The sequence below is a fragment of the Pan paniscus genome, chromosome 10 (assembly GCF_029289425.2).
Source record: "Pan paniscus chromosome 10, NHGRI_mPanPan1-v2.0_pri, whole genome shotgun sequence".
In the NCBI taxonomy this organism is placed as follows: Eukaryota; Metazoa; Chordata; class Mammalia; order Primates; family Hominidae; genus Pan; species Pan paniscus.
Window position 1 is genome coordinate 131,137,290 of NC_073259.2, and position 22,005 is coordinate 131,159,294.

At 49.8% G+C, this 22,005-nt stretch overlaps 1 protein-coding gene across 17 annotated transcripts in view; it reads right to left on the minus strand.

Moving 5' to 3' along the window:
* Positions 1-22,005, minus strand: part of PITPNM2 (phosphatidylinositol transfer protein membrane associated 2) — a 164,578-nt gene that overhangs the window by 57,903 nt on the left and 84,670 nt on the right. The gene's annotated exons all lie outside the window — the stretch shown is intronic.

Genomic DNA, 22,005 nt, shown 5'->3' on the forward strand with positions numbered 1-22,005 from the left:
ACAAGCCCAGAGGGGACCTTGGCCCCAGCAGTTAGGGTCTAAGCTGTGGCTACAAAATCGTAGGCTGGGGTTTGCTCAGGGGCCTTCCTTTCTCACTCCTGGTCACGTCCCTGAGGCCACCACCATTTCAGCAGCAGCACCCAGACCATCCTCCTACATAAGAAGTGCCAGGGCTTTTCAGGAGGCCATTGGCCTTAGAAATGGCCAGTCCTTTAGGGGTGAAAGGTCTCAGCTTCTGGGGCATGCAGAAGGGAGGGCCCCCTGAGATGCTTAGAGGCTGAAAGCCTGTTGGCAGAGAGCTGGCTGTGCTGCAGGTCCTGTCCCAAAGCAAAACTCAGCTCAATCAATTCTCCAGGGAAATCAGAGCTTTCCGGAACCATCCAAGACACCAGAGTTGATAAGAGGCACTGCTGAGATTTTCACCCGGGTTACTCCTGAACTGGTGATAAGCCCTTGTGATGATAGAGTAGATACATAATGAGAATACAAAGGCCCCTGAGTGCTTACTCCTCTGAGCCAGCCTTCAAAACTCTGACAGGACACTCCAGGAGGGCACAGCTCCTGCAGTCCTACTTCAGTGATTCAGTTCCTTCACTATTTCCCACTCCTGATTTTATACCTTCTCTCCATCTTGAGTCTTCGTTACTTTTTTATCATTAATTTTTTTGGAGATGGAGTCTCACTCTTTGCCCAGGCTAGATAGAACACAGTGGCATGATCTTAGCTCACTGCAGCCTCCAACTCCTGGGCTCAAGCGATCTTCCTGCCTCAGCCTCCTTAAGTAGCTGGGACCACAGGCATGTGTACCATGCCTGGCTCCAGTCTTCTTTGTTTCCTCAAATTCCCATCATCAAATGGACCAACCCATTGCACCAATCCACTAGCTGCTGTTGCAATGCATGGACGGCTCTGCTCCTACTGAAGGCCAACTCTCTGTCACTGGGGCCCATGCCCTCTTGTCATTCAGGGACCTTCTCCCGAAATGCTCCCCTCTCTTGTCTCCCTAATGGACCTCCTCATTCACCATCAGCATTCAAACATGCAAGTTATAGCTCCCATATATCTGCAAAACCAAAACAAAACAACATGCCACAGCCCCCCTCAACTCTACCTCCTTGGCACCATCCTGCTTCTTTGATCCCCTTTATAGCAAATCCTCCTCAAGCTTAGCTATACTTGCTGTTTCCATTGTCTCACCTCCTGATCTCTTTCCAACCCACTTTGACCACCCCCACTCCACTGAAACCATATTGGTCAAGGTCACAAATGACCTCCATGTGGCTAAGTCGGCAGACAATTCTCATCAAATTCAGTCTTTCCTTAATTCCTGCATTTAACACAAATGGATTGAATGTTGGCTGCAGATGCCTCCCCATGGCTTGTGAGCAGGTGGGCACAATGCTGGGATTGAGTTTTTCCCTGGACAAGGTTCTCCTCTTTACTTGGCCAACATACCTCCCAATAAACTTCCACTTGGAGCCCACCATGTGCAAGATTCCAGCACTGAGGCTGTCAGCCAACTGACTCGGGTGCCTGTTAGTTATCAGCTGCAAATTATGAATTTTTGTTGCTCCAAAACAACAGCTGGTATTGTGCAGCCTGCAAGGAGCGCTGTGGGGCTAACCTCAAGTCCACAGAGGCACAAACGCCATGCTGGAGTCTCAGTAGCCAGTGTCAGTAGCCAGTGTCCCTAGTCCTGTCTCCTTAAGCCCACCCTACTCATGGTACCAAAGGCGCACCAGCCCACCACTCTGAGCCCCCATGACTCTTTCTGCAATAGCTATGGCTGAGTGGGGTACAGACCCAGCCGTCCCTGGGTGTCCCAGCGAGGGTGTCACAGCCCTTTAGCTCAGAGAAATTGCCCACAGCTCTCTGTGTCGCCTAAGACAGGGTTTCCCAAACTTGCCACATTACAACAGTCAACTCCTTAAAGACACAGATGCCAGAGCAGCTGAACAGTCAGACACTGAGTCCCCACCCCGACCCTGGCCCCTCATCCTTCATGCATCCTGTGAGGAGGAGGGTGTAGGAGAAAATACACAGTCTGCCCAGTCCTGCCTTTCCTGAAGGCATTCCCAGTGTGAATGGCCCCCTCCTGAAAATGGTGCCAGGGTCTCATCAGACCCCACATCCCAACAGCCCCCACCCTCTGGCAGGCACACCTGGCAACCAGACTCTTCTTCTTGCTCCTTGGTTTATAAATCTGGCCCATGGTTTTACACACTTGGGCCCTATTAATACATTGTAAGTGACTTAATCCTCACAACTCCCCCGAGTTAGATGTATTGTCCCCACTTATTTAAGTATTTTATTGTGATATAACTCACATGCCATGTAATTCACCACTTTAAAGTGGTTTTTAGTATACTCACAGAGTTGTGAAACCATCACCCCTATCTAATTCCAGAACATTTTCCTCACCCAAAAAGAAAGCCCATTTCTCATTAAGCTCATTAAGCAGTCACTTCCCGTTGCCCCAGCCCCTGGCACCCACTAAGCTGCTTTCTGTTTTGATGGATTTGCCTATTCTGGACATTTCCTATTGGTGGAGTCATACAATATGTGCTTTCTGTGTCTGGGCTTTTTCACTTGGCATCATGTTTTTGAGGTTCATGTTGTAGCATTGCGAGAACTTCATTGCTTTTTATGACTGAATAATATTGTGCTGCAAGGCTATTAGCCCCGTTTTTATAACTAAGGAGACCCAGGGCTTTGTGTCATTATGGTACCTTGCCCCTATTACTCAGTAAGTGATGGAGTCAAGTGTATCTTACTGTACAGCCAGGATAGTAAATAGCTTAAGAATTGAACCATCATCTTCTATACTTAAATCAATTTATATACATATGCACCCCTAGCATTGATAATAGCATTTTATGACTTACAAATTCTTTTAGCCTTTTTATTCTTGCTTCTTCAGAATGATCTCCCAAGGTGGAAAAGGTAACAATGCTCCCATTTTTGGAAGAAATGAAAGCCCCCAAAATTTAAGCGGTATATTCCAGGCTAAAGCTATGTATTGATGCGTGAACGGTGGCTGCACCTGACTCTGGATACAACACAAGCTAACAGAGCTGCTTTAATGCTTTTTAATAAAGATGCATGATTTAGAGAAACAATTTCTGGTTTTTTCTTTCAGAATATTTTGTAGGAAGTACAAACCTTCTGGCTGAGGGAAAGCCCCACTTAAACTTTATCAGAGTGGTTACTTGTTTTTATTCTAATGTTCTTAAATGATCTAGGAAATAAAGGTTGGTATCTCTTTCAAAATACAGGCGTCTTGGTTCCAGCCCAAATCAGCTGCATTGCCAAGGGAAAGACCTGGGAATAAGAATTTTTAACAAGTCCCCTAGGTGGCTTAGATCAACAGAAACATTTGCCTAGAAGCCAAAGCTCCACAGTCTGGCAAATAAAGTCTTTAATATTGTCATCCCAATGCCAACCCCCTCTTTCAGTAAGAATTCTAGTCACTCTGAACTCCATGCACCTAACAAATGTTCATTAAGCACCTCTTAGGGTCCAGGTTCTATGATGGGTGCTAAGGATACAGGGGACCAAGACAGGCCTCAGGGAGCCTCCAGGCTCCAGGGGAGACAGGCATCACATGAGTTATCAAAACCTAATGAGAAAAAAAAGGGTGGGGGGAACCTGATGGGAAACACTATTTAGCCTCAAAAAGAGACAGAATTGGCCAGGTGCAATGGCTCACGCCTGTAATCCCAGCACTTTGGGAGGTTGAAGCAGGCAGATCATGAGGTCAGAAGATCGAGACCATCCTGGCCAACATGGTGAAACCCCGTATCTACTAAAAATACAAAAATTAGCCAGGCATTGTGGTGCACACTTGTAGTCCCAGCTACCCAAGAGGCTGAGGCAGGACAATCACTTGAACCTGGGAGGTGGAGGTTGCAGTGAGCCGAGATTGCACAACTGTACTCCAGCCTGGGCAACAGAGCGAGACTCCATCTCAAAAAAAAAAAAAAAAAGAGACAGACAGACATCACATGAGTCATCAAAACCTAATGAGAAAAAAAGGGTGGGGGGAACCTGATGGGAAATATTATTCAGCCTCAAAAAGGAAGGACATTCTGACACATGCTACAACATGGATAAACTCTGAAGACATTAAGCAAAGTGAAATAAACCAGACACAAAAGGACAAATACTGCATGATTCCACTTACAGGAAGTCCCTAAAGTAGTCAAATTCATAGAGACAGAAAGTAGAATGGTGGGTGTTAGGGACTTGGGGAAAGGAGAATGGGTAGTTAGTGTTTAATGAGGACAGAGTTTTAGTTTGGGAAGATGAAAAAGTCCTGGAGATGGATGGTGGTTATGGTTATATAACAGTGTGAATGTCCTTAATGTCACAGAACTGTATGCTTAAAAATGGTCAACATGGGGCCAGGCACAGTGGCTTATGCATATAATCCCAGCATTTTGGGAGGCTGAGACAGGAGGATCACTGGAGACCAGGAGTTTGAGACCAGCCTGGGCAACATAGTGAGACCCCATTTCTACAAAAAATAATAAAACTAGCCCAGCATGGTGGCATGTACCTGTAGTCCCAGCTACTCAGAAGGCTGAGGCTGGAGGATCTCTTGAGCCCAGGAGTTTGAGGCTACACTGAGCTATGATTGTGCCACTGCACTCCAGCCTGGGTGACAGAGCAAGACCCTGTCTCTAAAACACACACATACACACACACACACACACACACACACACACACACACCCCTCCTACAAAAGCTCTGACAGGAGCCACAGTGGAGAAGCCAGGTGCTGCCTGAGGGTTCCATAACCAGAGGGACCTGACAGCAGCTCCCAAGCGTGCTTGTCCAGGAGGGTTCCATGCCTAGGACGCCCTTCACCCTGCCTTGTCTCCTCCCAATCCTGTCTCTTGCCCGCAGAACTTTGTGCATCCCTCAACTCAGTTTACTTCCAGCTTCCAGGTCTGTGAGATCCCGTGTGCCCTGTCTGCCTGCTCGTGAGCCATAGCTCCTCCATCGCCACTCTCCAGCCACATGGCTGCTTGCTTTGCTAGGAAATCACTATGTTAGCTCTCCATTCCAGCTGCTGCCATGCCCAGGAAGCACCCATTCCCCAGGCCAGGGAACAGCTGCTCCCTCACTCCCTGGCATCAACCAGGTCTGGGCACAAATGCCATGCCCTCCCTGTCCCTTCTACAGTGTAGATTTCCTCTCCTGCCCAGTTCAGTCCCATTGCCACACTTTGCAATGATCTGATTTGTGTACTTGAAGACTGCCTCCCTCCATCCCAGCACAGGTGACAGGAGGGCAGGGAACTTGTCTGTCTTATTTGTTGCCATAATCCCAGTAGATAATCCTAGAATGGTGCCTGAACAAAAGAGAAAAAGATAACACCTTTCATTTGTCTCTCCATTCACAGCAGGTGCTAGGCAGCCAGGGCCTGGCACTTAGTAGGTACTCAAGAAGGGTAATTGGCAAATGTTCACAAAAAAACCCTCTGCAGGCAGATAACGCTGCCGCCAAGCAGCCAAAGTGCTAATTACAAACTGCTCTGTTAGCTGTTCCTTAGTGCAGCTAAGATTCTCCAAGAATAGTGCACGCTCCCTGCCATGTCCCTGTTTCTTGACAGCGTCTGTGACTCAGACTTTTCATGGAGCCAGACTTGCCCTCCTCAAGAGCATGTGCAGGGCATAAACGTCAAACAGGACAACTGGATGTTGCTGCCCATGGTGTGGGCTGGGGGTGGGGGTATCTGAAGTCATCTCAGCCCTTTCTGATGGGCAGGTTTGGGAGAGACAAGCTGGGCCCTGAATGAGACATGGCAATGCCAGGCAGCCCAAATGCCCTTAGTATAACTACCACCTCCTCTCAGACACACTCAGTGCAGCTCAGTTTATAAACACTCTGCTGCAACAATCTCGCTGGAAACTCAATGCTCAGAAGCAGTCAGGGCAAGATGGGAACACAAAAGCCCAGAGGGACTGAGTCATTTGACAAGGCCATACAGTGAGTCAGGGCAGAATGGTACCAGACTCTGTATCTCCTGGGCTGTGACCCAGGACTGATCTACTGTACTCTTAGGTGAGCAGGAAACCCAGGCGTCTTAGGTCACCAATAACCAGGTAGAAATGCTTAACTCAGAAGGGAGCAAGCAGGCAGAGCCAGAGGACCTAGAGGACAACGAAAGGCCCAGCCAGTGTCCTTAGGGGATGTGGGGACAGGCACATTCACGTGTCTGTACAACTTCACCCAGGCCTTGCTCCATAGCATTGTGAGCGGTGTGGCCTTTACAGTCCAGCCTCCCAGGGCTGCCAGAAACACAACATGCCTGGAAAGTTTCCCAGGTAAGTGGCTCTTCTTTGCAGAGCTATTAGCTTCCCTTCATCATGCCATAAAATCCTCCAGCCGATGACAGATCTCATCCTTCTCCAGGGAGGGAAACAGGGAAGAAACGAAACACAAAGGAAAAAAACCACTGGTCAAATTTGGAAAGCCCCATGGGCACATAACTTGGGCAGAAAAGGCATCAGAGATAGCTGGGTTGCTGCATTCAGTTGCACAGGCTATGCACTGTCCAACTCCAAGCGATGCCATTCTCATGTACTACAATATGAATGACAGTCCCTTGAGTTAGGAAGTGCAGGGAAAGGACCTTGCATGATTTTGCGCAATGTCTTCAATATCCTCAAGGCCCACCCCTCGCTGACAGCTTGTCCTAGGCCTCTCAGTTCTCAGGAACTTCTCGTTGATACCCCTCTTGCAGGAGGAAATGACCAAGGTTGGGGAGGAGTCAAGGCAAAGGGTTTGGCATCTATTTCATGAGCCACTTGACTGGCTGGGCTGAAATCAAGCACTAAGCCCAGGACTAGAGAGAAGTATTAGCCACCTTTTAAGGGCTGAATCCCACTTACGTAGACTTTGTTCTATTTCTCTCCTCTTTCTGGATCTCTAATTAGATAAATGTTAGACTTTCTCCACGTATGTGTCTTATTCTCTCTGCAGCTTCCTTTTCTTCCAGTGTTGTATTCTGGATTTCTCCACGTTTGACTTAAAGTTCTGTTTTGTTGTTCAAATCTGCTTCATCATTCTTTAGAGCTTTTAATTCTCTGCACATATTCTCAACTTTGCCTTTTATTTATTTAAATGCACTGAACAGTTATTTTATTGGCTATGCTTAAATATTGCAGCATCTGAAGTCTCCAGAGTCTGTTTCTGCTGTAAATTGTTCGTGCTGGCTCTGGCTCTTAGTGCTTTATCTCCTCTTGTACTCAGTTATTTTTGACTAAGAACTGCTCACTTTCTGTGGAAGATATTTGTAGAAATTCTTTTGAGGCTTAGGATGAGGGTCTGTTTTTCCAGAGAGGGCTATATTTGCTCCAGCAAATGCCTGAGTTAACACCCATCTGCGATCACTCTAAATTCTCAGGTAGAGGTTAGTGGGAACCAGCAGGTCATGTAAGTTCATCTTTCTCGTTTTTCCATTCTATTCTTTTTTTTTTTTGAGACAGTCTCACTCTGTTGCCCATGCTGGAGTACCGTGGCGCCATCTCAGCTCATTGCAACCTCTGCCTCCTGGATTCAAGCAAGTCTCCTGCCTCAGCCTCCCGGGTAGTTGAGATTACAGGCGCATACCACCATGCCCGGTTAATTTTATTGTTTTTTTTGTTTTGTTTTGTTTTTTGTATTTTTAGTAGAGACCCGGTTTCACCATGTTGGCCAGGCTGATCTTGAACTCCTGACCTCAGATGATCTGCCTGCCTCGACCTCCCAAAGTGCTGGAATTACAGTGTGAGCCATGGTGCCTGGCCTAGTTTTTCCATTCTATTCTTACGCCGGAATAGACAGCGGGTTTGTTTGTTTCCTAGGGCAACCATCACAAAGTGCCACAAACTGAGTGTGGCTTTAAACAAAATAAATTTATTCTCTTACAGTTCTGGAGGCCAGAAGTCTGAAATGAAGGTGTCAGTAAGGCTGGTGGATTTCTTGAGGTCAGGAGTTTAAGATCAGCCTGAGCAACACAGGGAGACCTCATCTCTACAAAAAATTTTAAAAATTAGCTGGGCATGGTGGCGCAAGCCTGTAATCCTAGCTACTTGGGAAGCTGAGGTTGGAAGCTCATTTGAACCCAGGATATCAAGGCTACATGAGCCATGATCACACAACTGCACTCCAGCTACAGCGACAGAGCAAGAGCCTTGTCTCAATCAATAACAAAATAAAATAAAATTTTAAAACAGCCAATATAATAAATTAGATGAAAATTCTTTTCTACTCTTGAATCTCCCTTCCATTCTTGGAATAAATCCTATTTGGTCATGCTGTAATAATACATTCAGTTGAATGAAATTTGCTAATATTTTATTTAAGTTTTTTTTTTTTTTTTTTAAAGTGAAACCAGCCTGTAGTTTTGTTGAGTTACTGAGTTCTCCTTTGATTTTGGTAACAGGGTTCCTTGTAAAAGAGTTGTAACATTTATTTTTATATTATTTATTTTTTAACTCTGCACCCCAGCTGGGGTACAATGTCACCATCACAGCTCACAGCAGCCTCAACCTCCTGAATTCAAGCAACCCTCCCCCTTCAGCCTCCCAAGTAGCTAGGACTACAGGTGTGCACCACCACACCACACCTGGCTAATTTTTTATTTTTTGTAGAGACAGGGTCTCCCTATGTTGCAAGGGCTGGTCTCCAACTCCTGGCCTCAAGGAATCCTCCTACCTCGGCCTCCCAAAGTGCTGGGATTACAGGTGTAAGCCGCCTTGCCTGGCCCTTTTTAAACCCTCTGAATTTATTTTTCTAGCTTCTTGAATTGAAAGCTGGGTTCAATAATTTTTAACTTGACTTGTCTCTGAATAAATTAATTTAGGGCTATATATTTTCCTTTGAGTACTGATTTGGCTTCATCCCATAGGTTTTTACATTCAGTGTTCTTACTGCCATTTAGTTCAAACACAGTCGCTTAAAATTTTCATTTTGACATCCCCATTTAAACTAACAGTTATTTAGATTTTTGTAACTAATCTGTTACTCTCAAGAGATTTTTCTATTGAAATTTTTATTGATAATTGTAAATTCACATGTGGCTGTAAGCAATAACACAAAGAGATCCCTTGTATATACTTTGTCCAGTGTCCCCCAATGGTGACATCTTTGTTTTTTTTTTTTTTTTTGAGACGGAGTTTTGCCCTTGTTGCCCAGCCTGGAGTGCAATGGCGTGATCTCGGCTCACCAAAACCTCCACCTCCTGGGTTCAAGTGATTCTCCTGCCTCGGCCTCCTGAGTAGCTAGGATTACAGGCATGCGCCACCACGCCCGGCTAATTTTGTATTTTTTAGTAGAGATGGGGTTTCTGCATGTTGGTCAGGCTGGTCTCGAGCTCCTGACCTCAGGTGATCTGCCCGCCTCAGCCTCCCAAAGTGCTGGGATTACAGGCAGTGACATCTTACAAAACTACAATATTACTATCAGGATATTGACATTGATACACTCTATAGACTTCAGTCAGATTTGCCAGTTTTACTTGTATTTATTTGTGTGTGCAGTGTGTGCATGTATTAAGTTCCATATAATTTTATCACTTATGTAGGTTTGTGTGTATAATAAAACACCTATCCTGGATTTTTAAAACTCTACATTATTCACTCCATATCTGTCATTTTTCACTTGCTATATCATCAATTTATTTATTTATAATTTTTTATTTTTATTTTTTATCCTAGGGACAGGGTCTTACACTCTGTCGCCCAGACTGGAGTGTAGTGGCGCAATCATAGCTCACTGCAGCCTCACACTCTTGGGCTCGAGCGATCCACACCTAGGAACCTTTCTACCTCCTGGGTACAATCTTGGCTATTGTTTCCTTTTTCAGTTGAATCCCATTTTCACTACACCTTTTCAGGATTCTGCATGATTTCTTAGCCCCTAAAGGCATTTCTTTGCCTGCATGGATATGGGTTTTTAATAATATTTGTTCTATCAGATTTAGGGATTTGGAGCATGTCCTCAATCTGCAGCCATGATCTCACTCCTGCTTACACTTCCCAGGGATTTTCTTTTTTAAACTTGGGGTCAAAGAGAGAATGTGGGTCAATCCTTCACTGGTGGCAAAGGCAGGGAAGCTGTCGGCAGCTGTGTCCTCTTCCATGCAGTCCAAGAGAATTCTGGGCTCCAGCAGTTGCTGTCCTTCCACGGATGGTGAACATGAACATTCCAATTAGGTCTCCTTTTTGCCTGAGTTCAAACTGGATTTCTGTTGCACTCAGAAAGGTCCTGACTAAGAGTAGGATGACACATCTTGCTTTGACCTTCTGCATGTTATTCACTTGCTGAGCAAACCCTTTCCTCCTGAAGGGCAGAAAGATACATTTATGCTCAGGTATGGTGGCTCATGCCTGTAATCCCAGCACTTTGGGAGGCCAAGGCGACAGGATCACCTGAGGTCAGGAGTTTAAGATCAGCCTAGACAACACGGTGAAAACCCATCTCTACTAAAAATACAAAAATTAGCCCGGCTTGGTGGGGTACGCTTGTAGTTCCAGCTATTCAGGAGGCTGAGGCAGGAGAATCACTTGAATCCGGGAGCAGAGGCTGAAGTGGGCTGAGATCACACCACAGCACTCCAGCCTGGGCGAGAGAGCAAAATTCAGTCTCAAAGAAAAGAAAAGAAAAGAAAAGAAAAGAAAAGAAAAGGTACATTTTACTTTACTCCAAGGTCAAAAAATGGTTGAAAACTCCAAATAAGTTAAGGTGTTTTCTCTTTGTATGATGGTTCTGAAGTCTCGAAGTCTGTCCTCTGAGTCCACAGAAGACGTGGTGTGAATCTGGTCAGGGGAAAGACGCTGCAGCTGGTTGGAGAAAAAGGGCAGATGCAGCTCGACATAAAGTCCAGTGTTCCCAACGTGCCACCCTTTCATCATGTGCAGACTCTTTCTGCCAAATGACCACCCGTGAAATATGAGCTCTTTCTGTGAATCTGAGGAGTTGCTCTGGGCCCAGCACGTGGGGCCTGGAACTACCTCAAAGGCTTCTCCCGTCTAGGAAGCAGTATACGCCACCAGCTCAGCCTGCCCAGCGTGCACACGGCACCAAGCTGGCTGGGTGCTAAACAGATACAATACTTGGAACTAAAATAAAACCCAACTCAGTGACATCTTGATGCAGCTTTGTAGGAACAGCAGGCTCCTGTGTACACACCGTTCTGCTCTGCACGCCTATTTGTAAATTAATCACACATCAGTAGACTTGGCTCAGATTCACATGTTTCTGGACCACTGTGAGGGTAGCTCAGGCTATGGGATCTTCCATTCAGCTTCAAAACCAGATCCTTTCAACAGATTCTGGGTGAGAATTCTTCTTCTTGCCAGGCTCTCTTAAGCCACCCACATCTTGCTCCCTTCCCCAGAAGAAGCAAACAGGGCAGAGGGAACGGTGACTCCCCACAAGCCCCCTCCATAAAAGCATCCCCAATATACTAATATGATAGTTTGAAGGCACACACACACACACACTTGCAAGATGTTAGTGAAAGCACGATGAAAAGAAATAGAGTGGCACCTTTTTATGACGTGTTCATACTCCACCAGCCAATGTCCTGCCTCTGCCTCTCCCTGGGGTTCTTTCCTGTGGTGTTAATCTCACCTCTGCTCCACCTGGATCCTAGAACACTGCCCAGTCCCAAGCCCAGTTGGGCTTCCTTGAGTTCACTCTTAGGAGCCCTGCAGCTTGAGTTCCAGGCTCTGGCCCTGAGGTCAAGGCAGTGGTGATGAGTCACAGCTGCAGGTCAGTGGAAAGTGACTGCAGCGTCAGGCCAAGCTTGGCCACTTACATGTCTGGCATGACAGTGGCCTCAGAGTACTCGTCTGAGAAGAAGAGCTATCACCTGAGCGCTCTGGAGAACTTAGCCGGAGCTTTCAGGCAGTCTGGGAGCCTACATGGAGGCATGTAGGCTTATGTCTCATGTCCACGTTGCCTGGGAGACAAAATCCTTTTCTATTTAGAGCTGCCCCAAAATGTTCTGCACCAGCTTCTCACTGCGGTGGCTTCACCTTAGCATACAGGTATGTGGACGGCCACTGTGCTGGCTCACCTTGGACACTGCCTTCATGGGCCTGGGTCAGGTTCTCAGTCAGCAGCTCTTGCCAACTCCAGGAGGCCCAGACCCAGGAGTGGCCTCCTGCTGCCGGACACAAAGAGGGAAAGAGCTGAGCTGCCCGGCCCTCTTCTTCTAACAAGCCCTCCTGGGTTGACAAAGAAAGTCTCTCCCTGCACTGGGTGACACTGGACACTGTCCCTGTCCTCTCCCGGGAGGCCCCAGGCCAGGGGCTGGGATAGCCTCAGGGCCTGGCTCTCTCCATACCCAGCCCAATCAGGGGTCCTGTGCCCAAGATCCTATCAAGATGGGTGCTAAGAATCACAGAGAATGGGGACAACCTGCAGGTCCCTGCAGGACTTTGCAGACCCAGGAGGTGGCAGTTCACTGAGGTCTAGCCCCTGGCCTTGAATGGGAACCAAGCAGGTGTGAACTGGGAGTAGAGGCCACCGATCTGCTGCTCAGCCTTGGACAAGTCAGAGTACTCAGAAGCCTCGGATCCCAAATGTGAAAGAGAAAAGCGCGTCTGAGTGTGTGTGAGAATTCCTTCCTAACCGGGGAGCATATCTTCAGGGCAACTTCAGGTTAAAAATCTAAATTCAGGCCAGGCGTGGTGGTTCATGCCTGCAATCCCAGCACTTTGAGAGGCCGAGGCGGGTGGATCACCTGAGGTTGGGAGTTCAAGACCAGCCTGACCAACACGGAGAAACCCCGTCTCTACTAAAAATACAAAATTAGCTAGGCATGGTGGCACATGCCTGTAATCCCAACTACTCGGGAGGCTGAGGCAGGAGAATCGCTTGAACCCGGGAGGCAGAAGTTGCGGTGAGCCGAGATCACACCATTGCACTCCAGCCTGGGCAACAAGAGCAAAACTCTGTCTCAAAAAAAAAAAAAAATTTAAATTCAAAAACAAACAAAAAGAACTTCTTCCTAACAGGAACATTCAGAAGAACTAAGGAAAGAATGTCTCTGAGGGTGCAAATGGTACCATTGGTCTCCTCACCCTACAAGTATTTACAAAGTGCCGTAGACAAGACCGCATCTGAAATCAGAGCTGGGCGGGAGGCAGGACCTGTGGTTTCTAAGTGCTCTCTCCACTTCCCCAGGCAATGGGCCTATGGACACCGAAGCTGGGGCGCCCGGCCAGAACCTGAAGCCCCAGGGCACATAGAGGCTGTAGGCTCTGGTGGTGACGGTTCATCTGAGTTACAAGCGGCTGAGCCTCCTGGGCTCCCCACCCCGACGCCCACCCCTAGTTGAGGAACAAGCCCTAGGAGGCTATGGGAAAGAAGGAGGGGGAAAGCAGAGCCATCTGGCTTGTCCTGAATTATTAACCACAGAGGAGGAGGTACAGCTAAGGCCCTGGGGGAATCAGGTGCAGCTGCTCTCAGAGTTGGAGAGGGGAACTGGAACCCTTTTGCAGACCCAAGGGATCCAGAGGTTGGAATGTGACCCTCCATGCCAGCTGGGCCCCAAGTCCCAGGGACCCCTCCTGTACACCTGACAGGTGCTACCTCCTCTCTGGGCCACTAGGCAGCAAAAAACAAACTATGCCTTCATCCCCTGACCTTTTACTCTTCAAAGTACTTACGAACCCACGTTCTTCACTTCTTTTTGGGCATTTTGTCGGAAGGATAAACCAAGGCCAGGTGAGATCAGACAATTCAGCCAAGGTTGTAGGGCTGCCAGGGAGGTGGTCAGGTTGTATACCAGGTCTCCGTCTCCAATGCCACCACGGGGTCCCCTCCCCAAGAATTCCAAGTCACCCATGGCTGAGCCATGGGAAGAACACCTGCTATGTCTCCCTCTAATTTGCCTTCTGCCTCCATCCCTCTTGATTCTGGCCCTCACCAGCACTCCCTGGGTGTCAGAGACAGCCTTCTAATTGGCCTCTATGTTTCCAGTTTGGTTCCTCTGAAATCCTCCTTCTAGAAACCATTAGAGGACATCTTCCCAATGCAGATGCAACCATGTGTGCCAGCTCCCCAGAATGTCACTGGAAGCCATCATGCCCCACCCACAGCCTCTCCAGGGCCTCTCTCACTCCACCATTCACCTGCTGTTCCCTGCTGTCATTCTTGTTGTTCCCTGTTTGCGGTCCTCAGCTCCAAAGCCCTCAAGAGCAGCACCTGCCTCTTACACCTCGGCCCCAAGCACTGCAGAAGCTGGTAACTGTTGCCTGAGGCATTTGCTCAAGGCCCCAAGCGCTGTAGAAGCTGGTAACTGTTGCCTGAGGCATTTGCTCAAGTGCTCAACCCCTGCTGGTTCTTTTGTGGAAAAAGCCCTTTCCCACCTGGAAAATTCTCGAAGTGTCTATTAAGAATCAGCTTACACAGCACTCACTCTGAGAAGCCCTCCGAGACTACTCTGGGCAAAGCTGAGTGCCCAGGTGCATTGAGAGCACCTCAGCCCCAGCTCCCACCACACCCCATTCCCACTGTCTGGCCCCAAACCATGAAGCTCAGGGCAGCACCCGCATCTGCTTCATTTCTGCATCTTCAGGGCCAAGCCCACAGCGAGGTGCTCTACAGATCTCCATAAGTACTTAGGAGAGGCACAGCTATGGGGGCAGAGGTCAGCATCTGGGCAGGGAGAGAACCAGGCAGGGAGAAGGCCAACCAAGGATATCACAGGCTGAAGAGCCCATGTGTTTCCAAACAGTCAGAGAGGAGGAGCTCACAAGCATGGGACCTTTTCTGGGGGCTCTTCCAAGGGCCATCTGGAGAGCAGTGAGTCAACCAGCCACCTCCTGTGTGGCTCAGCCCCTGCCCCTTTCCGTAGCAGCACTGAGCTACATAGCCTGAATTTGGTAAAAGGTCTCGGATGTGGGGCAGAGGGCCCAGAGAAGGTCAGGGAGGAACTGCCTGGGAAGCCAGATGCCCACAAGGCTCTGTGACTTCACTTCCAGGGTTCGGTCTGTACTCTCTGCAGTCAGGAGTACTGTCCCAGCTTTACCACCTTCTGGCCCTTTAGCACCTGGCCATACACACCCACTAATGCCCCTAGAAGGGTGGGGGCCCACTTCTCCCCCAGAACAAGCTTGACTGATTTGTTTTCATATCATCTGAGCTTCTCTCTTGGACAGTGGGAAGCTGGGAGCTCCACCCAGGCTGCACACAGGACTGGCTTGAGGGCCATAGAGCAGGAAATAAATGGTGAGCTTGTAGCACAGCAGGGACAAGGCAGAGCCTAAGAAAGGGCCCAGAGTCTGGTGTATGCCTGATTCTGTGGCTATGAAACATCCGGAATAGACAAATCCATAGAGCTAGGATGCAGACAGATGGTGGCCAGGAGCTGTGGGGAGGGAGGAATGGGAAGTGACTGCTTAACAGGGACAGGGGTTCCTTTCAGGGTGATGGAAATGTTTTAGAACTAGATAAAGGTGGTGGCTGCACAATCTTGTATGCATACTATATGCCACCGAATTGTGCACTTTTAACATGTTTAAGCTTACTGAATTTCACCTAAAAAGAAACGAGGAAAGAAAGGTCAGGCAGAACTCCAAGTATCAGTTTCCTTTTTTTCTCCAAGTCCTGGCAGCGCTCCCTTTTCTGCAAGCTAGCATCCTGGCTCTTTTTATCAACCCCCAGGCCCCAAGGGCTCAGAGCACAAATCGAGGGTGAGTTTTCCGTGTTGACCTTTATTTTTTTATTTTTAACCAAAGATGCTCCAGCATACTGCAGGAGAAGGAACTTGACTGGGTCACCTCCTGGTTAAAACCCTTCAAGAATTCACCTTCATTCACCAAAGCACCCTGAGCTCCTTGCCTTGGCACTGGAAGTCTTTGCACAGGCTGGTGAACTGACACCCTCACCCGTGGGGACCCAGCCCGTCTGGGTGCCATCACCTGGGTCTCCACCTCCACCGGGAAATTCTGACCTACTGAGTTGACCTAGCTCCTGACCTAACTCAAGAGCCACCTTGGCAGTAAAGCCACCCTGACCCTGTGACAGTCCCTCTGCCAAGCCCCCAGTGCCTGACACTTCCACCCAATGCTCACTCAGCAGCTCATCCTGCATGAATGCAGAGTGGCCTGGAGGGAAGTGACTGCACACAGGATATACAGACTCTCCCACCACAAATAAACAAGTGATTCTGTCAACAAAAGAGCCAGAAGAAAACTGCACCCCTATTGGAAAGGGATGAGGAGCGCAGAGGCTGCAAGGAGGGTACCAAGTCAGAGCTGGGAAGGCCCAAGGCAGGGTGGAAGGTGGAGCTCAGAGAGGGTTCCAGGGTCCCTGGGTATAGGCGTGGTCCTCCTTATAGGTCACCACCTAAGGGGGCAGCAGTCCTTAAGGGTGCCAGGTTGACATAGGTGGGGTCACAAACCTCAGAAACTGAAGAACTTGCAATCCAACCCTATCATTGGGTAGATGGAAAAATTAAGGCCCAGAAAAGGGCAGACAGTTGATCTACTCATCCTTCCACCTATGCATCCCTACTCGCATCTACCCATGCATCCCTTCACCCATGCATCCACCTATCCATCTACCCATGTAGCTACCGAGCCATTCACTCATGCATGCATCCACTGATCCATCCACCCATGCATTCATCCACCCATGCATCCATCCACCCATGCATCCATCCATCATCTACATAGGGCAGGGGTGGGACTAGAGCCCAGAGCCTCTGCCTCTAAACCCAAAGTTCTTCACAACGGGTCACAGTTGACTTCTTTACACTCAAGGCAGCTCTGGGAAACTTTCTGACCCCTTAATGGGTATACAGGAAGAAAGACCCTGCTAGTGGAATGGGGGAAGGGTATCAGGGCTCATGACAAGGCACGGTCTATGCAGGGTGCCTGCCCTAAGGCCAATCCTCATCAACAGCTCTGTGAGGGCAGCCAACCCTAAGCCCACTCTGCAGATGAGGAAACAGGAAACAAGCTCTGGAGAGGTCTGCTGACGTGCCTACAATCCAAGGATGGTTAACCACTACAGCCATAACCCTGTCCCAGATCTCTCCACTGTCCAAGAGCAGGCCCTCTCACTGCACTATGGCACGTCAGGCATGGCTTGGGCAGGGTGGATAGGAGGCGTCCCAGTGGGCAAGAAGCTTCTCAGACCAAAGGCTTCCGAGCCAGGGTCAATGTGGTGGATGGTGGGAGTCATTGGTCATCACAAGATGATGCGTCTCACAGGAAATGGGAAAGAACTTGTACACTGGGGAGTCAGAAAAAGGGGGAAGCCTGGGGCTTTCAGGCCCTGACAAAGCTCCTGCATCCAAGGGAGCTTCTGAAGGTTGTAGGAGAAGGTGGCTGCTAGCAGGGTCCCTAAGAACAGCTGCCGACAGAGTTTGGACAAAGTTATGCCATCTCCCTATGTGCCAGTGGCTTCAGAGAGTTCTGGAGGAAAGACCCAAGAGCCGGAGCAGCTATGAGGGCTGGCTGCTGGGAAGAGATGGAGTTGGGTGCGGAGGAAGGCACAGGTGTTCTAACAAAGGGACTCCCTGAGAAGCAGGAACTATGGTGTAGAGGTAGGCGGTAAGTTCCTAGGGAGGCCCTGCAGCAACTGAGGGGCCCCTGCTCCTCCTCCTCCTTCTCCCTGCCAAGTAGAGCAGCCTGGCTTGCATCTGTCTGCTCCCCTCCGGTGCACCTGGGACCCTGATGCTTGCTGCTTCCCATTTCGACAAATCCAGGGAGACAGGTTCCTGCCAGGTGGAAGGGAAAGTTTGGGGTCCAGCGCCTGCACTTCTCATCTCTCCGTCCTTAGATCTGATACTTGCAACTGAACCTTGGTTTACTCATCTGTAAAGGGAGGTGGTAATACGTCCAGTGAGGGGGTAGAACACTATGCCTGGCAACCAAGATGTGTTCTGTCACCCACAGGAATACTAAAAATATCTAACCCCTGGGCACTGCTGCTGGCTGTGGGGCTGGGGGAATCCTGGAGGTGCCTGTGGACAGCATTGCCCACTTAGCTCCAGAAATCCCAGGGAAGGGACAATAAGGGGGACGGGGCAGGGGCAGAGGCTATTTACCAGCAAAAAAAAGTACAGCACTCTTGCTCTTGGGGCTAGATGTATCTAGGATTTCAGAATATCCTGAACTTTAGACAGGTAAAGCTGCGTATCTCAGCAGCATCCAATAAACAAATACGTTGAACTCTCTGCAGTGAAAGACATGAATATAGAATACATAAAGACTATAAATAGCCTCACTTGGACTATAAATAGCCTCACCTCAGTTCAGGAAAAATTTTGCTGCCAAATGAGTTACAAAAAAGTGTCTGGTTTTCAGTGTGCTGGATTTTGGAATTGAGGATAAGGAATTGTGGATCTGCACATCAATGTTTTCACCACATATCTGTGTGAACCAACTGCATATCACCCCTGCTTCACCCCACTACCAATGCAGGACAGATGAGGGGTGACATGTGCTCTGCCTCTAAAACTCACCAGGCCCTGTGACCTTGGGGAACACAGTCCAAAGAGATGAGTCACACACGAAAGCAAATGTGCACACACACACAAACAGCAATGCCTATAAATATATTCATAACACAGGCCTGCGGGCACATAGGTCCACAAGGACGCAGAGCCCAGCTCTGCTGACGGAACCTGTGTTGCCCCAGGGCCCGCTGACCCCTGCTCAGGGCAAGGCCTGTGTTTCCAGGCCTGTGCCTGGGCAAGCAAGGGTAGGCAGGAATGAGGAACACGGCAGGGCTTGGTGGTTGAGAGCTTCCTCATCTCTGCAGTGTGGAGAAGGGGCAGGTATGCCAGGCAGACCTGGCTCTGGTACCAGCACTGCCACTGCCCAGCCGGTGGCCTTAGATAGGTGGCCTTGGGCAGGTGGCCTGCGCCCCTGGCTGGGCTGCATTTCTTCACCTGCAAAGTCTGAGTGATACAGGCCTCTTGGGCTTGGTGAGAGGCACACAGGAGTCCCCAGGGCTTGGCACACAGCTGGTGCTTAGGAAGTGCTTGCTGACTCTGTTCTGTGACGTTGCTTAAATGCATAATATTTAAAAGAGGGGGCTAAAATAAGTGGCCCCTTCAGTCCCAGAAGCGTCTCCCTCTCCCCCAGGGCTCTCTTTGGAGGCAGAGCCCTTTGTGGGTCTCTGTCCTACACCAGGGCTCTCTGGTCAGAATGCAGATGAGACCTACTGGATGTTCTGGCTGCCAAGAGCAGCCCCCACGAGACCAGGCTCCAGGTCTGGAGGGAAAAGCCTAGAGCAGGGACCCCTGGAGGAGGGGTCACGGCATTGCAGGCAGAACTCAGGCTTTGACATCAGAATGGTGCTCTGATCACAGCTCCACCCCTCACTTGGTCTTAAGGAAGTTACTTAAACTCTCTGAGCCTCAGTTCTTCATTTTATAGGTGAAGGTATGTGGACCTTCATTTTATAGGTATGTGGACCTAGTCCAATACCACACACACCTCACAGGGTAGTAAGGGGAATAAATTAACAGACAATCAGTGTAAAGCACCCAGCACACAACACCCAAGCAACAGCAGCAGCCGCTATTATTACTATAATGATGATGGTGATGGTGATGCTGGGGATCAGCCCTGCTAAAGAACTGTGTCCCCACACTCCAAACAGTCAGGACTAGGAGAAACAACTCATTGATATCATTTTGTCACTATGCATTATTGCCAGCCTTCCCAGGGTTGGGGCCGTTGCTCACTGTTTCGACCCTCCCAGCAACGCTGCCAGCAGGCAGACAGACGCACTCTCCCCACTCCAAATTGGAAAATGGAAGCCAAGAGAGCGACAGGGACTTGGTCAAGGTCATCGAGCAAGTCAGTAGCAGGGAAGGGATGAGAACTCCTCATTCTGGGCCCAGGGTGACACCAAACCGATCCCAACCAGCACCCCAAGGCCTGCAGCCCACAGGAGGCTCTCAGCCACCACGGGGCACAGGTATGTGCAGGAGCATCAAGACCTGGGCTGGGGGGTGGCACAGGGCAGGGGAGCTGAGGGGAGTAGGGAACCAAGTCATCTTTCAACTGGCCCAAGCCCATCGCGCACAGTCTGGCTCCTCTATCTTTGGCGGGGAGCCTGGGGCTATTTCGGGAAGCTCTGCGCACAGCCCGCCACTTCCCTGCCAGGCTGACTGGGTCAAAAACAAAACGAGCCCAGCAACAGCCCTGTGTCAACAGGGTGGGAAGTGAGGAGGCACTGAACAGCCCCAAATCCAACAGCAGGAACAGGAGAAAATCAGGGAAGGTTGTGGGGGTAAGCACATCACCCTCACCCTGCAAAAAAAAGCTAGTGGGAAACGAACAACACAATGAATCAGATGCAGCAGGACACAGGGAGTGACTAGCTCTGGGGCCAGACCACGTTCACATTCAAGCCTTGTCTTTGAGCAAGTCCTTTACCTGCTCCAGGCCTCAGTGTACCCATTTGTGGACCACCACCCACCTTGGAGGGTTGAGTGGGATTAAATGAGGTGACAGTGAGGCACTGGGCACCTGAGATGTCCTCAGCCTGGGCCTGCCATGCCCTGCTCACCCTTCAGAGCCTTGCTCAGAGTCTCCCATTGGGACAGCTGAGTTACAGCCCCGATTCTGCAGGCACTTGCCACCCACAGCCGCTGGAGGCCCCTGGACGGCTGCACAAGGCCCTGTCCATCCTTGTGCAACTGCAGTGCTGAGCCTGGAGCAGCTGCCTCATCGGTCTGTGAGGTCAAGCTCAAGGGGCCACCCAGAAGGCTTTCTGAGAGCATCCAAAAAACCAGAAGAAAGGGTGAAGAGGTCCCCGATGGCATCCAGGGTTCCCCGATAGCCCTCCAGTCACTGTCATGGGGCAGGCAGCAGGACTCAGCTCATCTCTAGCTGCTGCTTTGCAGGGGCAGCGTGAGAGCCACCTGGTGCCAGGGACAGTGCACAGGGCTCTGCCCAGAGCAGGTGCACAGCAGACACTGGAGACGGAGTCAATGGGGAACCAACGGGGCTGGCAGGAGAGGCAGGAGGATGCAGGACAGGAACAACCATTTATGGGGCATTTCCAAGGCACCAGGCTCTGTGGGAGCAGCTGACACACCTTGTCCCAGCAGATTATGTCTTTTTGACAGGTAAAAGCAAGGGGCCCAGAAAAGGGAAAGGATTTTGGCAAGTTGGTGTAAGACTTGCAGGAGGCCAGCAGGCTCAGAAGGGCTGTTCATTTTAAATGATTAATTGTATGTAAAGCCTGTGGGTGTGAGGATGAGGAGGCAACTCCCCAACAGGCACCCTGGGCTGGCCTGGGAGCCTTAGGGGACATCATCCCCAAGGTGGTCTGTTGGTTCTCTCAGAGCAGGAGGATGGGAAGGAATGGATGGTGGTCAGGCAGCCACAGGGGCACTGGTACTGGCAACACTCAGCACTTCCTGCATTCAGGGGCACCCTCTGTCATCCTGGACAGCAGAGACTTCTAGAAGTCAGATGCAGGAAATGCTTCCCAGAGCAAGATTGTCTTTCATTAACTGCTGGAGACGTGGGGCAGAGACTCACCCAAGGTCTGCAGCAGGCCTAAGCCTTGTCCCTTGTTGTATCCAGCCATGTATGCGTTTGTGTGCGTGTGTGTAGACAAATGTCACCTTCACAGCTGAGGTGTCAGTGTGTCTCATCTGCGATGGGCCAGGGGAAGGAGATGAAAGCTCTTGCAGGTGCCATGTGTTGAGATGGCCACTCCACCATGTGCCCAGTGATGTATCCGAGAGGAGCTCAGGGAGCCAGGGCTGGATGCAGGCAGACAGCCTGGCCAGGAAGGAGGCCGAGTGTCAAGATCGAGCGAGGGGAGGGCCTGACGAGGGGTAGAGAAGACCAAGCTGGGAAACACATGGAGTGGGCTGGTGCAGGCAGGGGCAGAGGGTAAGGGGCCGTCACTGTAGATGCCCTAAAGACTGAGCATTGTGGGTACTCCCCACGACCCGCAAACTCATGAGCCAGCCAGGAGCAAGAGCAGGGGTCTGGCTATGTATGCCACCATCATCTCCAC